This window comes from Protomyctophum parallelum (assembly GCF_964188405.1).
Source record: "Protomyctophum parallelum genome assembly, chromosome: 12".
NCBI lineage: Eukaryota > Metazoa > Chordata > Actinopteri > Myctophiformes > Myctophidae > Protomyctophum > Protomyctophum parallelum.
Genome location: NC_139712.1, coordinates 33,784,339 through 33,811,619, shown reverse-complemented (window position 1 = coordinate 33,811,619; position 27,281 = coordinate 33,784,339).

The window sequence follows — 27,281 nt, the reverse complement described above, 5'->3', positions numbered from 1 at the left end:
AGGTATAGGTCTTAGGGGTGGAGGTATACTGCATGTAGAGGTTAGGTATAGGTCTTAGGGGTGGAGGTATACTGCATGTAGAGGTTAGGTATAGGTCTTAGGGGTGGAGGTATACTGCATGTAGAGGTTAGGTATAGGTCTTAGGGGTGGAGGTATACTGCATGTAGAGGTTAGGTATAGGTCTTAGGGGTGGAGGTATACTGCATGTAGAGGTTAGGTATAGGTCTTAGGGGTGGAGGTATACTGCATGTAGAGGTTAGGTATAGGTCTTATGGGTGGAGGTATACTGCATGCCTGTGTTTATCCTCAGTCACATGGCGGTGTCACAGACTGAAAATAGACTATCTAAAAAATAGTAACACAGGCCCGGGCCGGCCTAGCGGTCCGGGCACCTATAGGCTGGTAATCCCTCGTGACAGCGTGTCGCGGGTTCGAGTACCGACCCCGACGACCTTTGCTGCGTGTCTTCCCCTCCCACCCCCATCTCATCTTAAATAAATAGCAACACATTGTAAAAAATAAAATAAAATAAAAACACTGTCCTAAAATACTCAATATACAGTATGTCCTCACAAGTATAGTAATAAGTGTGATATGTGTGTGTGTGTGTGTGTGTGTGTGTGTGTGTGTGTGTGTGCGTGCGTGTGCGTGCGTGTGATAACATGTGGTATAGGTTTAGATGTGCTCCTGCAGCCTTCGGCCTCCTCTGGCGTTTGACTTTTAAGGAGTTTCAACACAGAGTCTTTGCCTCCGTCAGGTAAACAGGATACGGGTGGCTGATAACACTATACACAGATACACTGTCTGCCATGGGAGGACACACATACAGCGGACACCTCCACCCACTGAATACCTGATACACTGTCTGCCATGGGAGGACACACATACAGCGCACACCTCCACCCACTGAATACCTGATACACTGTCTGCCATGGGAGGACACACATGCAGCGCACACCTCCACCCACTGAATACCTGATACACTGTCTGCCATGGGAGGACACACATGCAGCGCACACCTCCACCCACTGAATATCTGATACACTGTCTGCCATGGGAGGACACACATGCAGCGCACACCTCCACCCACTGAATACCTGATACACTGTCTGCCATGGGAGGACACACATGCAGCGCACACCTCCACCCACTGAATACCTGATACACTGTCTACCATGGGAGGACACACATGCAGCGCACACCTCCACCCACTGAATACCTGATACACTGTCTGCCATGGGAGGACACACATGCAGCGCACACCTCCACCCACTGAATACCTGATACACTGTCTGCCATGGGAGGACACACATGCAGCGCACACCTCCACCCACTGAATATCTGGTCTCTCCTTAGCTTCACTAGAGTTGTACATGCAGTCCAGTGGTCTTCAACGCTTTTCAGGCTATGGACCACCTTCACATGTGGTCACATTGTTCAGACAATTAACTACTTTTAGTTTTTCATGATTTGTACTGATAATCGAGTAGTATCGTATATTAACCCATTTCAGCGGGGACACCCTGGAACCACTTCAAGGATCCCTGGGGGTCCCGAACATCACATTGAGAACCACTGGTAACGAATACAGTTTCATTACAGGCACCAAGCATGCCAAGAAACGTATTTGTGAGAGAAGCTTTGCTATACAAACCATGTACACATAACACTGGAACAAACCGCTGTTACTTTAGACAGGCAGGCTTGTTGACATCATTGATGATAATAGCTATTTAACATGGAACATTGGATACTGCATGGCTTGGCAAGCTAAACAGAGACCGTGCATTGCTTTTGGAAACTCTAGCAGTGCATGTACTCATCTTTCTTGTATTTGTTTTATTTCCAATAAAAAATACAGACAGACTTAGTGAAATGGACTTTAGTTACAACTGTACTCTTTGATTGATTGAGTGATTGAATACAAATACTACTCAAATTGAATACAAATGTTATGCTAAAACAATCATACCCTGAAGAAGCCATTTCGTGGCGAAACGAAACTATCTGTCTGTGTCCCACATGGAGATCTCTGTATCTGAACAGTCCAAACTGAAACTGTGAAAAGTGGAGTGGTTAAGTCAGGGGTGCCCACACTTTTTTGACTCGAGAACTACTTTTAAACTGACCAGCTCAGCAAGATCTACCCACGCCCAAAAATAGTATCCCATTGCTGAAAATAGTTTTAAACAGTTACCTGAGGCGTTAGATATAAGACAAACACACCTCAAATGGGAAATAGAAGGGCGAAATAGGAATTGGTATAGGTTTTTTTAAAATATATTATAACTTTGTAATGTTTGTCTGCAACACTCTTGAAAACAATGAATTGCTTTGTGGGTTTGAGCTGACAGGTCCTTTTTATGTCATGTATCAATCAAGTCACCTTAATTCAAGTAGCAGCCAAAAGTATTTTTATATATTTTTTTATTATATATTTTAGGAGCATGTCATGTGGTCTACTTGCACAACCTATGTGATCTACTGGTAGATCGCGATCTACCTTTTGGGCACCCCTGGGTTAAGTAATCAATTTGCAGGTGTGGGGTTGCTATGGCAATCAATTGGCTGAGGCAGAGGCTGGAAATTGCACAGGTGATCGGGGACTTTGGCTCATTAGGCCCACTGACAGAGCCTGACCAGAGCCTTTTGTGGTTGTTCTGGAGAACCATGGGTCCGACCGACTCGATACCGGGCACTGCACTCCCTGCGGGGGTGTGTAGAATTTGAAGTCGGTGGGGCAAACAGTTCTCGATTTACGTGCATTACAACCGTACACACATGCACACACACACGCGCGCACGCACAGAGACGTGGCACATTTATAGTAGGAAGGTGTGGGGCACAGCCCGTAGCACTTGCCGTAGCACTTGCCGTAGCCTTGTCGACCTTACAGGCGTATGCAAAGACTACTTATGTAACTTAGATAGCATTTTTAATGTAGACATGCTGTAGCACAAATTGCAAAGATTGCCGGGATTGCAAAACATCCTCATTTTAAACTCTACTGCGCATGCTTAGTCTGCTTATATCGTCTGGAACCCTAGTGTGCCTGCTCGGTAACGGACACAGACACAGACAGACAGACACTTGTTTTGGGGGGATCCGTGGCCAAATACATACCAATTTGGGGGTCCTTGGCAAGAAAAAGTTTGAGAACCACTGGTGTAATAAATATACTGTCTTGTCTCTTACATGAGCTGAAAACAGTGAAATATGGAAAGGTGTATAGTTTGTATACTCTCTGACGTGCACTGAACGCGATAAAAAAAAGAACAAGAATCAAGCATTTATTTCTCCCCCTTTGTCTGTTGAGAGGTTAGCAGGGTCACCGCAAACATCGCCATGGTAACAATGCTGTTGACTTGATGCAGATGTTCACACCGCTATTCAGCTTTGATTAGTCCTTCCTGCTCCTCGTGGCACTCTAATCATTAGAGTGCTACAAGTGGCAACGAAAAGAACCTGTATCCAACGGATACAATGTCGTTATTTACTCACAATTGTCAGAGATACGGCAACAACAGATTTGATGGCATATAGTCTTTACTCCACGTCTGGTCTCCTGTGTTTCATGTTCACAGAGCGCTGTAAAGCCGGCTCGCAGACAATATTATTATTGTCATAATCAGCAGGGTTATGTGACCGAGGGGGTTGAGGCTATACATTTGGAGTGCAAAAAATGATGTGATATATAGCACACACTGCCGTGCACAACACCGACATGCAGCGAATGGACCAGATCGGGAATGTTAATATCAGTGTTCGTTGTTGTATAAGACTATGACCAATTTCAAAGGAGGGGAGATTCTTTCTCATCTTTACATTGGGAACAAAATCAGTGGAAAGTGTGATGGGAGAATGCTAAACAGGGCAGAGCCGCCCGCGCGTGTGTTTGAAACGGGGTCTTATTAACGTATAGCGAAGGAGGCCAGTTGCCTTTCATGCTTGTTATACCTGGCAGACAACTATGACAGGAACATATTACCTTCCATTCACGCTTTGGTTTGAACTGCAGGTGTATGTGTTCTGCGGGCATGCATCTGTTTGTTTGTTTGTTCCTTATGTTCGATTAAACCCTCAAAGAAGTACTTTATACTTTAAACCCCTGTGCACGAGAGAGAGAGAGAGAGAGAGAGAGAGTGTGTGTGTGTGTGTGTGTGTGTGTGTGTGTGTGTGTGTGTGTGTGTGTGTGTGTGTGTGTGTGTGTGTGTGTGTGCGTGTGTGTGTGTGTGTCATAGAGTGTGTCCTGTGGCTAGTGGTTTTGTGACTATAGCCCTCATGGTCAACCCAGAGGATGCTACTTTCAAAGCACATCTCGCCGTAAACACACTCGCATACGCAATTACACCTTTCTCTTTTTTACCTGTAGAGGTATAAAGTATTGAAAATTTGAAATACTCAAGCAAAGTAAAAGTAGGCTATTTCAAGATTTTACTTAAAGTACAGCACTTGAGTAAAATGTACAGTATACTCAGTTACTATCCACCCCCACTGCTCGGAGAACAGAGCGTTTCAATGTGCTCGCGGTCACGCCGTCGAGACTCAAAGGCACTCGCCTGCCTTCCTCACGGCCTGCAGCAAAACCGCTGCTCAGAATTTGAGTCCCTTATTGACAAAAAAAAAAGAAGGAATAAATAAGGCTAGTTAGGCGTTCTTTGGACAAAAAAAAAAGAAGGAATAAATAAGGCTAGTTAGGCGTTCTTTGTTCCCTTCCCCCCCACCCGCCCACCCCCCCCCCCCCCCCCCCCCCACACACACACACACACACACACACACTCACACTCTCCCTCCAGCTCAAAAAAGGAAAAATCATCCTGCTATCAAGCTGTCCAAGGCAGCCGGGAGAAAAATCTAATGAAAATATACTGGTACATATCGGTAATGATATTCCGTCTCTTCCCATCCTCACCTAATCAGAGGTGGAATACGGCACACACAACACTGTCCCCCTCTCTCTCTCTCTCTCTCTCTCTCTCTCTCCCCCCTGCCGTGACAGGCACAATTCATCACCGCTTTAATTTAGTCTGTTACTGTGGTGTCGATAGGACACACACCGCCTTGTGACCCTCACACACACACACACACACACACACACACACACGTGCACGCATCCCTATGAAAGACCATCTATCCCCATGCAGCATCTCATCTTCATCGCTAACACACATACACGCACACACATGCACGCACACATGCACGCACTCACGCACGCACGCACGCACGCACGCATGCATGCACGCACGCACGCACATCATTTGCATTAGTTTGAGGACAACATTGTAGGACGTTACATTTATAAATGCCACTTTTTTACCACTTTTTAAAATTACATTTTTAAACCCAACTCAACTCTAAAGTCTTAGTTTAACTATACATGCCCATGTCATGCACCCAAATAGCCAATCTACAAGCTCACACAACGTTGTTTAGCTTGTCTGTTTTGTATAAATGGAACCTAACATTTTAATAACCAACAACCTTTTTCTGTTGTATTTCTCAAACGTTTGGTCTTCACGAGTATACAATTGCACATGCACGCACACGCACACGCACACGCACGCACACACACACACACACACACACACACACACACACACACACACACACACACACACACACACACACACGGTCCAGGATAGCTATCTGTTGTGCGGACGGTGGTTGTGCTGGCCCTTTGCTCAAGGCCCTTCTGCTCACCCATGTCATCAGTCATTTAAAGCAATTAAGCAGTTCTCAATGAGCCTCAGCCACGCTTCTTCCTTGAGCAAGACGGAGAGCCGCTATTCACAAAGCCATTTTCTACCAAATCCTATTAAAGGTGGGAAAGAGAGAGAGAGAGAGAGAGAGAGAGAGAGAGAGAGAGAGAGAGAGAGAGGGGGGGGAAACGAGGTTGAAGACTTAAAATGGAGGGCTTTTATTTAAGGACTAGGAGGTATTACAGGGCAGATTACTCCTGGCTTATGTTCCTAGTCGGGGAAATTACATTCCCCCCTTTTCTTTTTTTTTTTTTTCTTCTCTTTTTTTTTCAGAGAGCCTGAGCTTTGGAGCCGGTGATGAGAATCACCTTAAGTCCATCTTGTTTTTCACTCCTGCGACTCGGATGGCCTCTTCTTGCCCGTCCTTGTTTTCGTGTTGCCGTGTGTGGGAGCTCGAGATTGCTGTTTTTCCACTTTTATTATTGGCACCTGCTGAGCCTTTTAAACACCTCAGGGGGGAACATGTTTCGTCAGGGCCTTGATGCTCTTGCTTGTGGCTTGATGCGCATCCTAGACCCGGTTCTTTCAAGGGAAATTACCTTTTATTTTCTGGTTCCCAGATTTGGTCTTAATTTTTTCTTGCGAGGCAAAAGCCACGTGCGTGATGTTTTTGGCGGTGCTTCAACACTCACGATGCTTAAAACAATACACCGTAGAACTGCAACTATGAATCACGACAAGGAGAAAAAACCCAACAACAACACCGGCGGGACCCAATATATCTTTACCTTAGCCGTGCACTCCATCCTGCTGTTCCCTTGCTTACCTCTCAATACAATACAGCAATTTGCCACAAAATCAATGCACGAGTCAATAGAACGTGAACTGCTATGTAATTTTGCCTTCATTTCATCTTCTGAATTGTGTTCAAGACATTTCCTTTGCTCATACAATGGGAGTTTCTATACAGCGTGTAAGAACGAAGCGATTTGTCTCTAATGTCTCACAGGTGTGAGACCTGCACAACGTTTTCAACACTCACACTGACTAAATAGAAAGCCCATCACAGCAACATAAAAGTAGGCTATATGCGACAGCATTTGAAACAGCACCTTAAAGCGGCACTAAGTAACATTCTTAACAGATAAAATGCAAATGTGTCCAATCTCTATGGTAGAGTATATGTTAATACAATACTACAACTAGTAGATTTTGTCTCCCTGGACTTCTATTGACATGTCACAGGTCATCATGGCTCGCCTAGACCATAGACTGTAAAAAATATGGACAAAGCGTTGCCCGGGTCTAACATGAACGTAAAATGAAGGCTGTCAGTCCTTGTATTGTAAATCGCCATCTTTCTAGATCCGTTTGGGCCCAGCTGGCCCATTGGCTGGCCCAGACAACGAGGCGGGACTTCCCCCCTTCTTCTTAGTTGGTTTTTATTTTGACTCGAGTGGGTGGGGAATCCCGATCATAGACTGTAACGGTAGCCACGCCCCTCAGAACATACGCGACTTTATGGTCATTCTTTAATAAATGGGACCATCATTTTCCAAAAAGAATATTATGACATTAGAAATGAGACTTTAAACTAGTGACTGGAAGCAGAAAGTATTCATGACCATGTTTATTAAGGTAATACAGTCTAGGTGGCTTCACAAAATATCTGTCTGACTGCCCCCCTGGCCTAGACACAAGGGGGGGGAGGAGGGGGGGCACTTAACCGCAGGGGAGCGCGGGAGGTGAACTGAACTGTAATAAAACGAGCACTCTTTTTTTCAATCTGACTGGTTTTTCAATCATACTGTAACGTGTGTGTGTGTATATATTTTATATATACACACACAGTAAGTACACACAAACCCACTGTGCTACACACCGTGCTACAGTGCACTGTTGCACTGTGGAGTCCAACGTGGTAACCTTTACCTGGATCAGTTTACAGTGCAACAGCACTATGTGAGTCATTATGCGTCCCCCCCTATCTGAGCCACTGTGCAACTTTTGGCTCCTTCACGGCTGGCCTTCTGCTTTGTAACACAGGGTACATTCACAGTTGGCCTCGCTGCCAGGACGGCCTGTCTTCACCTTGGCATTGACAAAAGAACAGCGAAAACTCAAAAACGTGAGCTATGGTGTGTGTGTGTGTGTGTGTGTGTGTGTGTGTGTACATGCGCGCACTTGTATTACTATACTCGTGAGGTCCAAAGGTCCCAAAGTTGGGAACAGATTCAGGTTGGGGTTAGGGTTAGGATTACGCATTTAGAGGTTATAGTTTTCGGTGTTCGGGTTTTCCCTATATTAAACTTGTGTGGCGATGTCACACATTTTCGGCCACTTTTCAGCTCTTTCCGATGCCGTCCTTAAAATGTTGATGTCTTCACAAGTACAGTAATACAAGCCTGTATTTGTGTGTGTTGTGTGTGTGTGTGTGTGTGTGTGTGTGTGTGTGTGTGTGTGTGTCTGTGTGCGTGCGTGCGTGCCTGCGTGCATGTGTGCGTGCGTGCGCCATTGCCATTGCCAAACTGTAAAACAGGTTCTGGGGTTTATTTTTGTTTGGTGAAAGCGGGGGCTCAGTGCTGCCGAACACAGACATCTGCAAAGAATAGAGCCACTCATTTGGCGTTAATCAAAACAGCCTGACTTTGTTCATGTTAGCTGCAGCGATCTGCTGGCCGCTGGCCTGGGAGCCAAGAGAGAAGGAAAACACAGATGCGCACACAGACACACGCACGCACGCACACACATGCACGCACGCGCGCACACAAGCTTGCACGCACGCAGAGAGAGAAGAGGCACCAGGATTTGAATAAAAGGTCAAATAGCTTTATCAATAACCCGTGGAAAATGTGTTTTGTTGAGGAGAAGGAGCAGGCGATCTGACAGTGGCCACCGCCCTGATGAATAACCACCAGGAGAATCAATAGAAAAGAGGAGCCGAGGCCAGAGGAGGAGTGGGGGAACATTTTGTCATCCGGCGGTACACTCCAATATCTGCGCTCATCCATCACAACGGCAACCAATGGCACTCCGTCTGGCGCTTTAATTGAAAGCACGCCGAAACAAGTTATTTACATGGCGGCGTGGATTTGACGCGGGAGCAGCGTCAAAGCCCTGGCAGCTCCGTTTCTCGCGTGTTTGCTAAACGACGCTCCACACTGTCTGCGCAGAAAAAATAAAAACAAAAAAACACGCTAGACTGTCAGCCCCCGAGACGGGGAATGCAGACAAATAGACTAGCAGTATCAAGTCTTCACACAAAAAGAATACCGGTATATGCGGAAAAGTGGATGGAAAGGGCTCGCTCTTTGCGGGAGATGTATGGTTATATCTTCTGCATATTTAACGTTAGGGGGGAAGGAATACAAATAAAATTGCTCTTACAAAAAAAAGTACAGCTAGAGAGTTCCATAATCCTGTGAAATAGAAGGCCATAAAACAGAGCAATATAGAAAAAATGTAAATATAATTTTAACCGCTGAAAGCTCCTTTCCCCATCATCATTTGACTTCTTGTAAGATATAAAACAACAAACCGCAGTCTGGTGGTTTAAATGCAGCCCGGCATCTTTTTTTATTGTTTTTTTTTTTTTCAAACACGACCTCTCCTTTCCTCCAGCAACAATCTGTGGTTTAGATTTGGGGTTGGCAGCCTTTGGTACTAAAGATGCTATAGGGTTTTTATTTTTCAGTCCCATTCACATATGGTTTGAAGGACCCCGACTGGGAATCCCCCCCGACTTTTTCTTTTTTCCTTTTCGCCCTGCCTCTCAGTGAGTTATGGGTTTGTGTCTCTTCTCTGCATCCTGCTCAATTTATGCTCCAGGATTAGTGTGGTGTGTGAACGCGTTCCCACAGTGTTGTGTCGATCTCCGCGGCGCTTCCTCATCTCATGTTACGTCTGTCTGGCAAACAGGACATGGAATATTTATGCTCAGGTAATCCTGTGTTGTTGCCGTACAAGAACCTTTTCAAAGGTTTCTTTTTGGATTATCGACACGTTTGGAAACTAAACTGCTTCTCAGAACACGTGTTTTACACTCTCAGGTCTCGGTAGTTGTATAACGCTGCGATCAATAATACCACATTACTGTTAGCGTGGTGACTTGGCCCAGTTGATGTGCTGACTGCATAACGATTCCAACCCAGTCTCTGTCAAAAATACATCAAACTAAGATTGAATATTTATGAATATTTTGATTCAGTGTGAATTCCATTACCAACTGACTGTTGACTCGCAGTATACTGTAGGTGCTGAAAACCATATTCCAAAGCATTCCATAGTCTGTTAGATTTTTTAGACTTGACCTGATCGAGTAATAAGTAAGTAAGTAATCCAATACAGTGAATATCATTGCATGTTTATTTATGTTATTGTTGCATTTTAATCAATTTAAAGCACAAGTTGATTTGAAAAATCTAGCTGGAAATACTCCCTAAAAATGCATGACTCCTTAACTGTGCAATGATTAGCAATCATTAAGTCAATAATTATTCATGTACTGTACGTTTTGGTAAATGTTAAAATGGCTCCAAAAAATGTAAACTGCTGGTATGTTTCTTTAATATAGATGTATGTTGGTTGTTGCCCAAGCTGATCTTCAGACACACTTGTCAGACCAGGTTAATTCCACTCCACAAACCTGGAGTGACTGAACAGAAAATAGTTACAGTACATTAATTCTCTGGGTTTTGCTATGTAGCCTGACGTTGAATGGAGTCTAACCTCATGAACCCCTAGGTGTCCCTATTATGGGGTGAACATTCTTGCGGAAATAGCCGAGAGCACCTATTTTCGGCGAAGGGATTTGGTATAGAGGGGGGGAAAGGAGGGGACCAAGTATAGAGCCATGGGGGACTCCGGTCAATAGGGTTGAAGTGGTTACAGAAGCTGCTGTATAGTGGTGGCGGTGAAATAACCCCACCAGGCCAACGTCCAAAACCCCTGGGTACTCCCCGCTGCACACGCAGTATACAACAACGTAATCATGGGATGCTCATCTGTTTTCCTAGTCTTGGGAGGTCTTGAAAGCCAGCAGTCATGTTCTGCTCTGTATCGTGTTTGCCCCGGGTGACCCAGTCTGAACTCCAGATGCTACTGTGTGTCACCATGTCACAAGCGGAGCCAAAAAAGGGCAGGGGGAGGAGACCCCTGTCTGCCTGCAAGCCAGCAAACATCTGTCGAGCACATTCACATGTGTAGCAGCCCGCCCTTATATACAGCAAAGGCTGTTCAGACCACACTGGCCGTGTTCAAGTACAGTACAGTACACACACTGTGCACAGCGCAGTGCACCGTGCCGCGTGTGCAGCAGTGCCATGGAGACCAGAGATGTTGGAACCAAAACAGGGGGCTGTTTTTAGTGCCTCACAACCCGTGGCCAAGGCCACATGAGGTGGGCCAGGGCTTATTCACACTCTAAGTAACTCAATTTCCCCTCTGAACTAAATTGTACTGATTCATTTCTTTTTATTTCTTATAGTATATATATACATATCTCGGTGCCGCATAGACGATTCTCCAGCTGGCCAATGTTCGGTGTTCAAATAAACAAATGTATTCTTACACGCCGAGAGGGGCTCTGGCAGAATCGCAAAAAAAATGGTTCTGTTGTTGAGACGTGCCTACTGGGAAACGGTACAGAAAAGGCTGGTGTAGTTTATTAGCAAATCTCTGGGTCCGTGGGGAGAAATGTCATATTCTACCCTTTTCTTTCTTTCCTTGTGAGCTTCCAAGGCAATTAACTAAAGCACTGGTTGAAATATTCCACAGCTTCGAGTCTTAGGACCGACTGCGGCGTTTATAGATAAAACAGATGCTTCTGGCAAATGTAAAGGGTGAAATTTACATTCACTGGAGTCCAAAAGGCTTGAAATACTCTTTCCGGTTATTGTCCACGTCCAGGCTGGGTCCCGAACGATGGGAGGAGGGACTGGGAATGCACTGGGAAACCACAGTGAAGCCACAGCCAGCCAAGTTCAGCAGGGAGTTCAAGGCTAAATCAATGCATATTTCCCTTTTAGTGGTGACGAGGGCTGGCCAAACGCACACTCTTCCCTCAAGACAGGATCTCAGCTTAAATAAAATAGTGATTGGAAGAGTCTCTTCCATTCGCGGGCTGTATGAGTTTCACAAAAAGCTAATTTTCCTGCTCCCCACAAATTCATATGGTGGAATTCTTCCCTGCCTTTCTGAATTCACAGTCGAGCTTATTAGCAGGGCATGGCGGCGGGCCAGTGTTTGTCTAAGGCTGCTGCACTCGAAGGCCTTCACTGACTACATGAAGAAACCTTGGCTCGCTCCTCTAAATATGTTTTCGCTGAAGTGTCCAGATACATTTTCCCCACAGTCACACAGTCAAGAGTTCTGAAGCAGGCCTTGGCCGGTGTGCGTTCCATACATGTGTTAATGCTAAAGGGGCTCCGGTTATTTTAGCCGTGCATTTGATGGTATGCTGACATATGGGGGCTGCCTGGTCTGGCCAAAGCCTGCCTAAAACCCTCCTCAGCCTGCATTGTGCATTGCTTGCCTCTGGGGAGCGCGGCAGCGTGTGTGTGCACGCTCTGCGGTCAGTAGTGCTAGTGCATTATTGTCTGACAGACTATTACCTCAACAATACCAAGCACCCCGAATTAAATAGCCATAACCTCTGGCTGTAGCCCCTCTATTGGCTTAAAAAAAGATTAAACAACAAAAATTTAAATAGCGGAAATAGACGATCTACAGGCTATTGAGCTTTAACATCTACTGCATTAGGATCTGCTATTGCTTTATTTAAGTTTGCACAATAATGACATGGCCGTGACAGGGTTGCCAACACTTGTATCTATCCATCTATTATGTGTCTGTCACACAAAATGTGTCCCTGGCAGAACTCGGGACCGTTCAGTCACAAACTTGCCGTGTGTGTCTCATATAACCCTGGAGGTGTGCAGTGCACAGCTGAATGACAATGCGGACAGAACAACAGTTTCCAAGAACCGTGTGTTCCGGGAGATTGGTATGCATCGACTTCACTGATTGGCCAACCCAAACAGTCTGCTTCACGGATTGGTGGAGCGTCACGTCAGGTTTGTGCCGCTATAAGCCAGTACAAGTCCCTGATTGGCTTGTGTGAACCGCTGGGATAGCCAATTTCAATTAATGAATTCTATGTATATATTTTGGCTCAGTGGTCCAGGCACCTTGGCTGGTAATCCTGTCTGGCAGTGTGCCGCGGGTTCGACTCCCGATCCCGACGGCCTTTACTGCATGTCACCCTATCTCTCTCCCCAATTCCTGTCAGCCTACTGTCTATACTCTATACCTAAAATATAAAATAAAGGCGAAAGCCACAAAAAAAACATTACATTTTTATTTCCTGCCCCTTTCCAATTGGGCGCCCTGGATCCCCCTGTCGGCCCCCACTTTGAAAAACTAGTTCATCAGCAGAGTCGTGTGCAATGCAAACGTTCACTTTCTTTCCTATCACAGAGATGATTTATTTATTTGTTTCATTTATTCATTGTGATAATGGGTGTAAATCCCCATGGCATATACAGGCAGGTGAAAAATATGCTCTTTTTTTTGTTGTTGGTGTTCATATGACCTCATCACTGGAACACATCATGCCCAAGAGGGTTTTGTTGGACGTCAATGGGCCTTGACGATTATTTTCATAAAAAGCAATAAGGACCAGTAATTATAAAAATGCCAATAAGAATTCATCTCTCAAAAATCTATAAAGCTATTAAGTCCCTAATTAAAAAGATGAGCGGCTAAGCCCGAGAAAATTGCATTTTCCTGCACAAGCGACTGTGAAGCCTCGTCTCGTGTTTGTTTTGCAAATTCTTCAACAAAAACATTAACTTTGAAATATTAATCCGATCCATGCTATCGATAGGAGTGTCCCATTAAAAGGCAGAGAGGCCGTACTTCATACACTTATGGTTCATTAGCTACACCTCTGCTGCAGCTGCAAAGGGTCATTAACCTTCTGTCCACACACACACACACACACACACACACACACACACACACCCATGTGTATCAGACAAAGGATACAATCAGCCACTATACCTAGCAATCTGCGGGGGGATTTTAATCGGACATACTGTAGACTCCACAATGATTATCCACTTAAGCCCTATTTCTGAAAATAATGACAATAGCCAATCTACAAGCTCAACACACACACACACACACACACACACACACACACACACACACACACACACACACACACACACACACACACACACACACATATATATATACATACCGGTATATATAATCATGTGTGGCTATATTAGGCCTACTACAGTATTATGTTTCATCCATTCTATAACTAGCGTATACTAATAATTTATCTTGAAAATTGGGACTTGAAACTTGTGATGAACTGCTCATCATCTCATCATTGTAAAATACTTTGTACTATGGATGTGGAAGATGTCAGTGATACAACTATTAATCAAAAAAGCACTCATAATCTGTTAATCAAACACTCAGAAGTCTCGTCCTATGATGTTTTGATCTGTGTGTGTTCTGTGTGTGTGTGTGTGTGTGTGTGTGTGTGTGTGTGTGTGTTGGCACAGTGGACATTAGGGCCATCCTTTGGACCAGTAATGGGCTTTGAGTCCCCAGGGTGGTGCATGTGCATGGAGACGGAGAGAGACAGAGAGAGACGGAGAGAGACAGAGAGATGGTCACTTCTTCACATTAGCCAGTCAGGTATGACAGCAGCAGCGCGGCTTGCCTTCCCCTCGGCCGGGCACGGGATAAATAATAAATGAAAGTGGTATTTCAGTCCTTCCAAATCATCCGCCCGGGTCAAGTCAAGCTCCCTCCCTCTCGGTGAACTTTGTAGGACGCGGCGGAGCGCGGAGAGATGCTAAAGGTTAGTGTCTCAGACATGACAATCGTTGCGTTTGGACCCGCGAGCGCAAGCGGTTTATAAACATCCACTGTAACATCCTCCTGCCCTCTCCCTGGTTTTTGGTGGTGAGGTATTTCTGTTGTCGGTCTATTCTCCCGCTCTGCCTCCGTATAGGATACGGAGAGAGGAAAAGTTAGCATTCTCACAGAGCATACATCTGCCGCTAAGCTGGCATTTCGTATCGATTTTTTTCCCGAAGCCTGTAATTCTGAGCTTGTAACAGAAGATGAGGTAAATATCATTTTATTTGCTCAAATGGGCTCCACATTGGATTGGATTGAGATGAGAATGGTGGAGACAGGCAAATCATGATGTGAAAGCAGCAATTGCACATAATTGTCTTCAGACGCAGTGCCAGAATAGATTACCACTGCACTAAACCTGCTGGGTGAAAGGAATTATAGATGGACTGAAACTGAAGCTCTTATTCTCCGTTGCGTCTTTGACACGCTTTACTCTCTCGGCTGACAAATTTGACGTCTCGCAGTGGCACGCTCCCATTTATCCCCTTTGTGAGGCTCTCTTCCCTCAAGTTTCAAACATCAGTCAGTCCAATGCAAATTACATGCTTGGTTCTCAAAAGACCATTTCACTGCATGACTACAGGGGGTCCTGAGAGATGTTAGTGTCAATATTCATATGTATAAGACCAGCAAAGCATTTCCAGACTTTGTCCATATTATACTCAAAGAGTCACAATGCGTCACAAATCTTACCAGAGAAAAAGCAATAAGTGATTGCCTCCTAGCTGTTCACAAACAAATGCATAGTGTTTTTAGAGTGCTTTTTTTTTATAGCAAAACTACAACAAGACTCACAGTGTGTCCGATTGTTGTCTCTGCCAGAACGACAGAACGACAGAAGACTATGTTATGCACCCTGTCCGTCCATCTGTCTATCTGTGTTCAGCTAATCTTTGGCACCGAGAGAGAACCTGTGCAGGATGCCAGAGCAAAACCTCTGGCCCCAAATCTTCACATTGGCCTGTTATAGCACCATCAGGAGGCCATTGTTTGCAAAACACATTTTTTACAGTACTCACACAATTCGGTACACGTACGTATCTATAGTCAGTAAACGAAACGGGTCTTTCAGATTCTTCATATTCCATCCTGATTGGTAAAGCTTACTAAAGTGTGCGGGAGTAAGCAGCGGTGAAGAAGAGAAGACTAAAAGTTCTTGCCAAGAATATATGGAATGTATCCACAGAGCTACTGTATGCGAGGGAGAGAGAGAGAGAGAGAGAGAGAGAGAGAGAGAGAGAGAGAGAGAGAAAGACGGTCACATCGCATCTATTCAACTTCTAGTAGGTGAATAACTTTATTTGTTAAGAACGTAGCTCTGTTTAGTGGACACACAAATGCACACACGGACGTACGCTTGCGTGTACAGTCACCCACTGTGACCATATACAAATCCAATGAATGGAAGTCAATTTGATTGCTGTGCAAGTTTGCACGCACATTTTGTACTAGGTCAGGGGCGAAAGGACCTGGCAATGGGCCCCAGTGCAAATATTTTGTTTAGGCCCCCTAAAATATGTGATGCGATGCGATATGACGTGTCACGCTTCATTGTACCAAATGCGTCTTTGAACTGTACCTAAGCGATCTGATAGTAAAATATTCAATCGATTTTCATGTTTCACTTTCAATCAATCTGTATCTGTGTATCTGGACTGCTGGGCTGCAGCCTGCAGGCTATCAGAAATGACTTTGGACAGATGGAGAAAACGTTAGTAGCACGACGGAACGTGACAGAATACGCTACAGCTGAGCTTGTTGTGCTGCTGACAGGCAGCGCTGCATGAACACAGTAACACACACGTTGAAACAAGGTGGTAAAGATAACAAGGAGTGGGCCCTTAGGGGGTGCTGGGCCTCGGTGCATTGCACCGGTTGCACTGTCGATATTTTCGCCACTGTACTTGCTTGATGAAGACATGCCACTGTACATTTTTCAATATCAGTTGTATGCTGGCACTAGAACAGGTTGATTCAGGTTTTGTCCATAACTCCTGAATTTCTTGCCTGGTAAATTATCTCGGTCACATTAATTCAGTCACTCATGTCTCTTTTGCCAACACTTCAATTCAAATAATATATCTGAAGTGCATGACTACACTAATATAGTCTGTCAAACCTTATAAATCCACACATTATTAATTATATGTCCTATAATATCATTATTCTTATGAGGGTAAAGTGGGCAGGAGTAAGCAGCGGTGAAGTAGTGAAGCGAAGAGTACAGTTTTGCACCCTGTCCGTCCTTCCATCATTTTCTCCGCCAGGCCGAAAGGCATTGCCGAGACTATGTTTAAAACCCTGTCTGTCCGTCCGTCCATCCTTCCGTCTGTCATTCTGTCTGTGGATAGCTAATCTCCGGCACCATTGACTTCAAAATTGTGCGCACACACACACTCCCTGAATGCCAGAGCAGAACCTCTGCCCCACATTTTTCACATGGGCCTGTTATAGCGCCACCAGGAGGCAGATTTTAGCAAAAGTGGTACGCATTCAGCTCTGATTCAGCTAGCTGTCTCGTCCCCTTGGGTTATGGGGTTTAAACTGTGATTTAAACTATTTTACCGTGACATGGGGTAATATTTGATTTATCAAATTTGTACACTCTCCGAGTTAAGTCTAGTGATGACGTCCTACGGTCCTTGTGCATAACATCCTCAATGAACGCACCCTGAACGCACCCGTTCTAATCACCCACATCTCACAAGAACAATACCTGACACATTCGCACAGAGGGCTAATGACGCATGTACTGTAGCAGTGATAATAGACATTGGCGTCATCTCTTCATTAAACAGGCTCGCACATTGCGTGATTCATCCGTTATTATCAAATCTGGCCTAATTGGGTTCTTTCTGCCCATCAATGATAACAATGTGAACACTTTGTGTCATGGATGTCCATGTACATTTATGAAATGCACCTGTCTACTCATAGATCCTTCTCCATTAAGCATAATTATGGGCATTGGGCACGGTTTCATGCTTGCTTTGGTGAATGCAGGTGACAATGGAGTGAATTTCAAAAGAGACAGCCTTTTCAAGAAAGTGGATGTACTGTGTATACATAAGATGTACAGAAACTATAATGGCAGTTCAATTAGCATGTAGTTGTCGTGTGGAAACCTTGTATGTCCAAACAATGACTTGTGTTCCAGTATACAGAGTAGACACAGCGCCACCCCTTAACCCTTATCCCTAAACTAATTTTTTATATTTTTTATATTTTTGTTGTTTCTGCGCAGCAGTTGAGGAGAACGCAACTATGCATTCCTTTAAGCAACACAACTTCTGCATCCATATGTTTAGAATTTGCATTAATGATCAAATCCCAATAATAAAAAATAAACTTTATTTTGTAAACAACGAAACTGACTCGTAGATCCCCGGACATTCCCATACCATATGAACAAATGAGCCCAGGGTTCCTGGGGCACAGAATGTGCAGTACGAGTCAGATGCCAATCCCATTCGGTGCCTAATTCTTGGCGTTACATACACTCTGTGACAAAACTTAAAGTGTATATAATGATGATTTGGATTCTTTGATGCTCCAGCCACATTATTCCAAGTGACCTCCCAATCTATTTCCCGCCCTTCATCAGCTATATCCCTATTCCAGGCCTCCATTCCTGTAGAGGGGGAATATTTCTGGGCATTTAGTTGATCATATAAATATGATACGATACGTTTAGGGGCATTTTGAAACAAGTTAAGAATGGGATGGTCCTTTAATTCTGCTCCCCAGGGAACCCCATAGGCTCTACAAGCAGATCTGATTCTGAAATAAAAGAACAGAGAATGCCTATCAATCCCGTACCTTCTAACTATGTCCTGGAAGTCCATAATATTATTTGCTCCATTAATATCTTGAAGGGTCCTAATGCCCTTCTCCTCCCAACTCCTATTGGTGAATGGCCTCCCCCCAGATAGCATATAGTTGTTGTTCCACAATGGAGAAGATTTACACCACTTAGTTCCAAACCCTATATATTTATCTACTGCTCTAAACACCTGAAGTAAATATGAGAACATTGGACCATAATACAAATTACATTTCTTAATAGAAATACCCATCAAAAGAAAACCTTTCATTCCTACAGTGTCTAATAATTCCTGTTCAAATTTTTCCCAAGAAGCTGTTTTATCCTTATCCATCCAAACAATGAGATTTCTCAACACAAAAGCACAATGATACAATTTGAAATGAGGGCATGCCCATCCCCCATCAGACTTCCCATACTGAAGCACTGACCATTTAATACTAGGTCGCTTATTATTCCAAATATATTTCCTTAATAATGTGTCCAGCTTTTTCCAATAATTCGCTGGGGGTGCCCTGTACATTATTTTTGCTACTTTGGTGTGACACTGTTGCGTGAAGAAGCAAGGCATTAATTTAGCCTACAAAAAAGTAGGGGTGAAGAAGTGACAGAGGTGTGCATATTGGCACTGCTCTCACGATTCAATTCATGATTTGATCATGATTTGATTTCATGATGCATAACACTTTTCTCATCATCATCATTTTATTTAACTCACGACCATGATCACATGGTATGGAGCACAGATTCATAAATAGTATAAAAAAGTATACAATACATACAGACATATCAAAAGGCTTTCACTATGTCCAAACGAAGATAAAATGTACCTTAGTGAGGGATTAAGATACAGGACCGAAGAATGACTTCATATATATTGCATATGGGGCGGTGGTGGCTCAGGGGTAGAGTGGCTGGATGGAAACGGCAAGGTTGCCAGTTCGAACCCAGGCTCCCCCAGAGTTAGTGTCAAAGTGTTCTTGAGCAAGACTCTGAACCCCTAATTGCTCCCGATGTGCAGATTGGTAGGCTACCTTGCATGGTTTCCTCCGGCATCGGCATGGGCGGAGCTTGGGGGGGTGCAGGGGTTGCATTGCACCCCCTGGTGGCCGGGGGTGAAATTGCTTTTTTCTTTTTAAGTAAAAAAAAAAAAAAAAAAAATCAAGATTATTTTTATTTTAATAAAATTATAATAATTGTGAGAAACAAATCTGAATTCTATTATGTTTTGTTTTACAATACATTCATTTTATAGTAGTCATCATGTCACATTATTTTATTTTCGTAATGACTTGCGACGGAAGTGAGTCAGTCAGACACGCAGCCCACCTCTGACCTCTTCCGTCTTCCTTCCTACCTTACCTGGCTGTAGTATTGGAAAGTAAATATGGATATCCGTAAATTTCTAAAGCCGTGGCCTCCACCCGTCCAGCAGCAGCAGCAGCATCACCCGCCAACAACGAGCACCGGTGACACCGCTGCTACCGACCCCGTAGAAGAGTCACCGGCGCTGGGGGCTCCAGCAGAGAGGCAGCCGCCCCGCCTGCCCCCCGCACCCCCGCACAAACAAAAAGAGCCACAGCCGCGGATCTTGTAAAGGCGTCTTGTAACACAGTTGTTTCACTTGATCATCTTAAAAAGACTGTTACAAAGGGCAGCTATCCAAATCTGTACAAGTTGCTACAGTTGGCACTCACTCTACCCATAGGATCTGCTACCACAGAGAGAAGTTTCTCTGCCATGAGAAGGATCCGAAATTGGCTGTGATCAACAATGGGAGATAAAAGGTTTTCTTCTCTGTCCATTCTGAACATTGAGAATGATATAACAGCAAAGCTGTCACCGGAGAAGATTGTGGACATTTATGATGGACGCAAAAAAAGGCGCACTAGGTGATAGTCGTGACTCGTGAGACACTTTTGTTTGTACAGCCTTTGTCAGCCTATACTGTATTTATGCATACGTGTGCGCGGCTGCGTGTTTGGCAGAGTGTTGTACAGTATTTTGTTATTTTTGTATGTCATGTTTGGTACAGTAAAGTGGTCTAGTGGAGCAGCAATATACTTGTTGTGGTCTTTTTATTCTAGTATTTCCTTCTTTATCTTTGTCACTTTGTCAATGATTAAGAGTAAGTCAGTTAAAAATGATCCCCCGTACTGTGTGTGTGTGTGTGTGTGTGTGTGTGTGTGGGTGCGCTGCTGTACTACCTAAATAAAAAAAATGAGGGGTTAGGGAATTGTAAAAAACGCTAAAATAATAAAATAAAGGTAAAAGAAACCCCGTAGTGCTGTGTGTGTGTGTGTACACACACACACACACACACACACACACACACACACACACACACACACAGCACTACGGGGTTTCATTAGTACAGCAGGTTGTTCATTAGTACAGCAGGTATTAGTGTGCTGCTGTACTACCTAAATAACTATTTTTGTAGGGGTTAGGGCATTGTAAAAACGCTAAAATAATAAAATAAAGGTTAAAAAAATCGCGCCAAGCAGTCGCACCCCCTGGCGTCAAGTTCAAGCTCCGCCTATGGGCATCGGTGTATGAATGTGTGATGTGTATGTAATGCACAATCGATGTAAAGAGCCTTGGATAAATGCGCTATATAAATGCACTAGGGATGCCAAACGACTCATATTTGGCCAATCGACGAATCGAGGCCGAAAATCGACGTGTCAAACGACTTTCTTTCATTTTTTTCTTAATTTTTTTTATATTTTTGTTGTTTCTGCGCAGCAGTTGAGGAGAACGCAACTATGCATTCCTTTAAGCAACACAACTTCTGCATCCATATGTTTAGAATTTGCATTAATGATCAAATCCCAATAATAAAAAATAAACTTTATTTTGTAAACAACGAAACTGAAGGAGCAGCGCTATCGGCTAGCCGCTAGTCCCAACTCTCAAGTGTCTGCAGCCTGTCACGAGTAATGAACTGATACGGGACGCACGTTGTTCCGTATTTTAATGTCGGGCTGCTCAAAGTTAACTTGCATGTGACGAGCTGCACTGACAGGCAGTGGCACAGCACAGCAGTGTCACACAGACAGGCTACCTCTCCCATTTGGAAAACATTTGAAAAAGCAACATTTATAACGTTTTATAGGCCCTCAGGCGTCTAGAACAGTGCCCGTTGGACACCGGCCTACTCATGAATAATTGGAAATGCATGGCACACCCTGTTTTCTGGCCATACAGTAACAGTATATGGAGTTCTGTGATGACATGATTATATGCCAGGAGTCATTGTGATGTCAGAACATCATATTGTGATGTCAGAACAGGCCAGCTCCATATATGGAGATCTAAGGTAAAGTTCTCAACGGGCCCAAAAATTATGGCCCGGCCCGACCCTACCCTAACTGGGTGGGCCCGAGGCTCGGCCCTACCCTAAAAATTGCCATAATGTTAAGCCCGAAGCCCAACAAAAGCCCGAAAGAAAAAAAAGAGAGAAAAAAAAGCAGCACTAAATGGCAGCGCAGCGGCGCCGTGTTTCAGTGTGAAAGTGAGAACGGAGATCAGCGGATTTATCGAAATAAAGGATGTATGTAACTCACGTTAGAATAGGCTATTAATGTTCCATAACTTCCATTTCCAATCATTCTAATGGATTCCATACAGTGGTGGTGGTGACTGGTGAGTAAACATGAATAGCTGCTGCAGCTCCCTCCCTTAGTTTCCTCTGAAGTGAAGTTGCTTTACGTGTAGCTATAAGTTATATATCACCATCATGGATCGTTTGGTGACGTTGATTAATAATTAGGTTTTATTCATCGCAGCCAGCTGGGTTAACGAAACTCTCAGTGCAACATGACGAAAACCTGACGCTTCTTCAGCTGTGATAATCCGATTGATTTGATAAAATATTTAAGCATATGACAACTTGGCAAGTTAACTGGTGGTTAGTAGCTCATTTGGTGCGCAAACCAGAGGGAAACCAGCGGTAGCAAGGCACGCAAGTCTCTCACCGTTCACTGTTCTCTAGTCTACTGCCTGCGCGCGGGGCAGGCTGCAATGCTGCTCTGGCCTCGTACACACATGCTGGACTGACATGATCTGTTCTGTCTGTGTTTCATGGCCGCCTTATTCTCAATGCTTTTCTAATGGAAGTCACGTGGTTTGACATGTGTGTACGAGGCCTCCGAGTCTGAAATGCCAGTGCGATGCGACCCCGTCTCCAGTCCTCCTCCTGTCACAAGTGAATCGCCTAGCGCAGCCCTCTTCATAATAAATGCATACACGTATACACAATCACATTACACAAATAACAGAATTGCTATTTTTATTATAATAACACTTAAAAAAAAGAAAAAAAAAAAAAGAACAAAATTGCGGAAAATCACAGAGCCCGAGGCTCGGCCCGGCCCGACTAATTAGCATATTATTTGGGCCCGGCCCGGCCCTAAAACGTTGGGTCGGGTCGGGCTTGGTCGGGCCTGGTCGGGTTCGGGCAGAGTTTGAGAACTTTAATCTAAGGGTGATCAGGTGTGATCAATTGGCTAATTTGGGCCCTGTCCAGAGCCTGTGGCAGAGGCTTTTGTGCCGGTTCTGGGCAACCGGCTATCCGACGGACTCGACAGGTTTTCGAGTTGCGTGGAAGTTAGTAGTTAGTAGTTACGTTACTTAAAATCTTACCTGCCTGAAAACATTTACAAAAATAGATATACAACTAGAAACGGCACTCTGCAGAGTGCCAGATCAGGTGTCTTACCTATAGGGCTGTGTAAGGTGCAGCCGTCATAACCTGACAGTTTTCTGAAAAAGCTATGTTTCTATGTCAGTCGTTCTTTGATTTTTCAAAAATAGCAGATCTACAAGCTCATAGCGCGCCACCGAGTGACGCGCTATATGAGCTTGTAGATCTGCTATTTTTCAATAGCTAAAGCATAACATGATGCTAACACCAAAAGGGGTTCCCGCCCAAAATGGGTTAACATGTGATTCCAATTTGGGGTTGATTGGATGTTGTGTTCATGGCAATTTTCGTTTAAGATATAGGCCCTACCCACAATTTTGGAAGCCAATTACAAGTATGAGTTCAGGACAAATCATTGCAAGACGTTTGTTGTGAGGTAAATGGCGGAAGAAATAGTTACCGTAGGTGGAAATGGCCGTGGACTATATATGGGGGAGTATAGCGTCATGAGATCCATATTTGAGAAAGGGTGCTCCTTTGTTATGCGAGGCCAAAGCTAATTCCACACGAGCCCTCAATCAGGAAGACAGATGAGAAGGAGGAGAGGAGTACTTATTTCAATCAGGTGCAGGTCATCAGGGTTGAGTCCAGCAGCACTGTGACCTTCATTAGCCGGGCCAAATAATTAGCTGACCCTACGCTAATAACAAGTCACACAAGGCGGCGCATGCTGCACTCATAATTAAGGCACGCGCGCACACACACATACAGCCACGTTCAAGCACGCGAATACACGCACGTGCAAGTGCACACGCACACACCTAAGCGTGTGCACTTACTGTGAACCAAGCACGTTTGTGCATGTAACTGTGCATGCACATAGACATGAAAAGAGTATTGTGACACAGGGCTGATTGCCTTGTGTTCTGATGAGATGGATGGATGGATCCCTCCATACAAGGTCCTTGCAGACTACTGGACACGTTTTTTCAGGGAAAGCCTACAGAAAATTGCAGCTACATATCCGAAAAAATGCAGCAGTGTACAGGGACCTGTACTGTTGGTTAAGACAGAACAGTACCTGACGATTACATCATCGATGAGGATTTCATTCTCAAGCTAGATTTCAATGGCACAACGGCTGCTATTTTAGCATCACATGCAAACATTCCAGTCAGGCTTCACACATATCAAACACAATCAAACAAATGTTTGGTCATTTTTGGGTTTTTTTAGGCCACCACAATGCTTTTCCAATGGGAGTCACCAAACATTTGATTGCTGATTGCTGTGGTGTTCTGCCCCTCCTCCTCCATCAAACAAAAGTATTTGGTCAAACCATGTGACTCCCATTGTAAAAGCATTGTGGTGGCCTAAAAAAACCAAAAGGATTACCAATCATTTGATTGATCGGTGTTTGATACGTGTGAATGATGCCTCAGAAATCGTAGCTGTAGATTACATTAGCATTGGAATCCCTATCAATCTGCAGGCATATCATGTTCAAGTTATCCACCTATAGGATACAGTCCGCCTTTGAGAATCTCAATTCAGAGGTTGGGCCCTGTGCGGCTTTGAAGGGCGATGATGTCACAGTGCCGCGGCAAGTGCTATCCGTTTGCGTAGACCCCTTCAAATGCTCCCTTCGAATGTGCTCCATTCCCCCCCCCCCCCACGTTTTGAAGCGTGCACCTGACCCAATGGATGCTTCCGTTTCCCACAGCCGCGTTTCCCACAATGCGACCTGTCACCTGCCGAGTCGTGCCGAGTGGCTTGGAAAATGTCCAACAGAAAGATGCTTCTGAAGTATACTTGGTAAAAGTGGGTATAGAAAGACATCAGGATACATACAGGAACGAACAGTCTTGTCAAAGATTCATGGCATTCAAACAGTTGCAGTAAACCACATAGAGCGGCATGCTGCACACAGCACATCATCAAGGACACAAAAGGACCCTGGTGGGGTTTGAATTCAGATAGCAGCCACTTAATAGAGGACAGCTATGTTTGTCCATGCCGCACAAGAGCCTTCCTGGGCTCTGCTTTATGCACGGTCACACCTCCACCGGCGAGAGGATGATCTCTGACATTCTAAACTCTGGCTTCTGGAGGAGGACGGTTAAGTTGACCACAAAAGGGTTAAATACAATGATGAACTACCATCACTCACTCTCAGGGACGTCTGGCGGCTGGATTTGTGTGTGTGTGTGTGTGTGTGTGTGTGTGTGTGTGTGTGTGTGTGTGTGTGTGTGTGTGTGTGTGTGTGTGTGTGTGTGTGTGCGTGCGTGCATGCGTGAAAAAGTGTGTGTGTGAAAAGTGTCCTCCAGACAGGTAGGTTATGTGGGCCAGAAATTTGGAATATGAAAATTCTGATGGATCCGTCTTGATCACTGAAAATGTGTACTGATTACCGTGATGTTTGGACAACATTTGAGAGGTTTTAGGAGTAATATAAAATTTAAAACATATGTTTTGCAGAAATCTGCCTCCCGGTGACGCAAAGTTGGCATTTGTTCCTCAACGTAGTGTGGGTGTGTATGCAAACTTTCACCGCAATGGGGAGGCTACTATTTTGATTTGTATTTTGTTAGAAACGGGCCACTCCTGCAAACTTCAGATGTCAAGCTTAGCCAATGTAGGAATGACCGTATTAGTGGCTGGAGAAACAGTACAGAGGCATTGGCCATGGTATGTTTAGTCACCAAATGCGCACTTTACCAACTGGCATGAATGCAGGAAGCTCTCTACTCCCAGCACAGACTTCAGTTCACTGGCTAAATGGATTTTATACCCAGCTGGAGATAATGAGAATGGACTATACCATTTACAGGGGTGTGCATACCATAAATACATAGGCCTACATAAGCATACAATAAATACATATCAATAAATAACCTTAATGTTACAAGTCTGTGAACTACATGAACTATACAAGTTATAAGTCCTTCACACTACAACATAAATAAGCAATCACAACAGCATATCTTAACCCCCCCTGCTATCCTGACATGGTCCAGCACAATCCTTACTGAAACACATCACAGGCAATTGTTAGGCATTCAATCAAACCTCAACAATAGAACTCCACCTTATTGCACTTCCCAAACACATTGCATCAATAACCCACATTGCACGGTAGCAATGGGCGAGTGGTCTTGGCGACTCGCCAAAAAGTCAAGTCCACTCGGCCCAAGCAGAAGGCCATTCGGCCCGGGGCGAGATGACTTCCCCTTTTGGCGACAAGTCTTCACTTTTTGGCTAGAGTTTTCTTCACTTTCAGCAACTGCAGCCTTTGCTAGCTACTGTGCTAAAGCAACAAAAATAACATCCGTTAGAGATGAGTCGGTCATGAACGAACGAATCAAAAGAACTAGTTCTTTTTGGTGAACGAAACCGATCCGGTCACTTCCGTGAACGATCCGTTCAAAATGCAAATGACGGGGAATCGCCCGGCTGCTCTTCTCATTCAGTGCGAGGCTGCGAGACGGAGGGTGCAGGGCGGGGCCGTGCTCTCCGTCTCCAGGGCTCCCACAGCGCACAACAGTTGCAGAGGAGAAGTGGGTGGTGACTGGTCATACGATAGGACCGAAAGACCGAAATGCATATTTCGTTCTTCGTTCAAAGTGGGTCGGATCGGTCATACTGGTACATTGACCGAGCTAGGAGACCGAAAGACCGAAATTATTCGTTCTTCGTTCAAAGTTTCGTTCTTCGTTCAAAGTGGGTCGGATCGGTCATACTGGTACATTGACCGAGGAGACCGAAAGAACGAAATGCAAATTCTTCGTTCAAAGTGCTGTAACAGTATAACCGACCGGGAGAAGGGGGTGGTGACTGAACGAAGTGCTGTAAACTAACTGTGAAGTGTGTACGAATGACTGACTTGGGTCTGACATTGTCTAGCATTGGAAACCCATACGTTTTTATTTTGCGGAAGGAAAGACAGACGATAATAATGCATGACTGACTGACTGAATGACTGATTGTATTTGTAGCCCTCTGGTTGCAAATACAAATACTACTTGCAAAGTTGCAAGTGCAACAAACAACGTCATGATGATTAACTTAGAAACATTAAACTTTGATTGATTGATTGAAATATGTATTAACAGTTTGCAGAATTACTTGTTTACAAGAGGGTCCACGGTGGACTTATTCATGCTCCTCT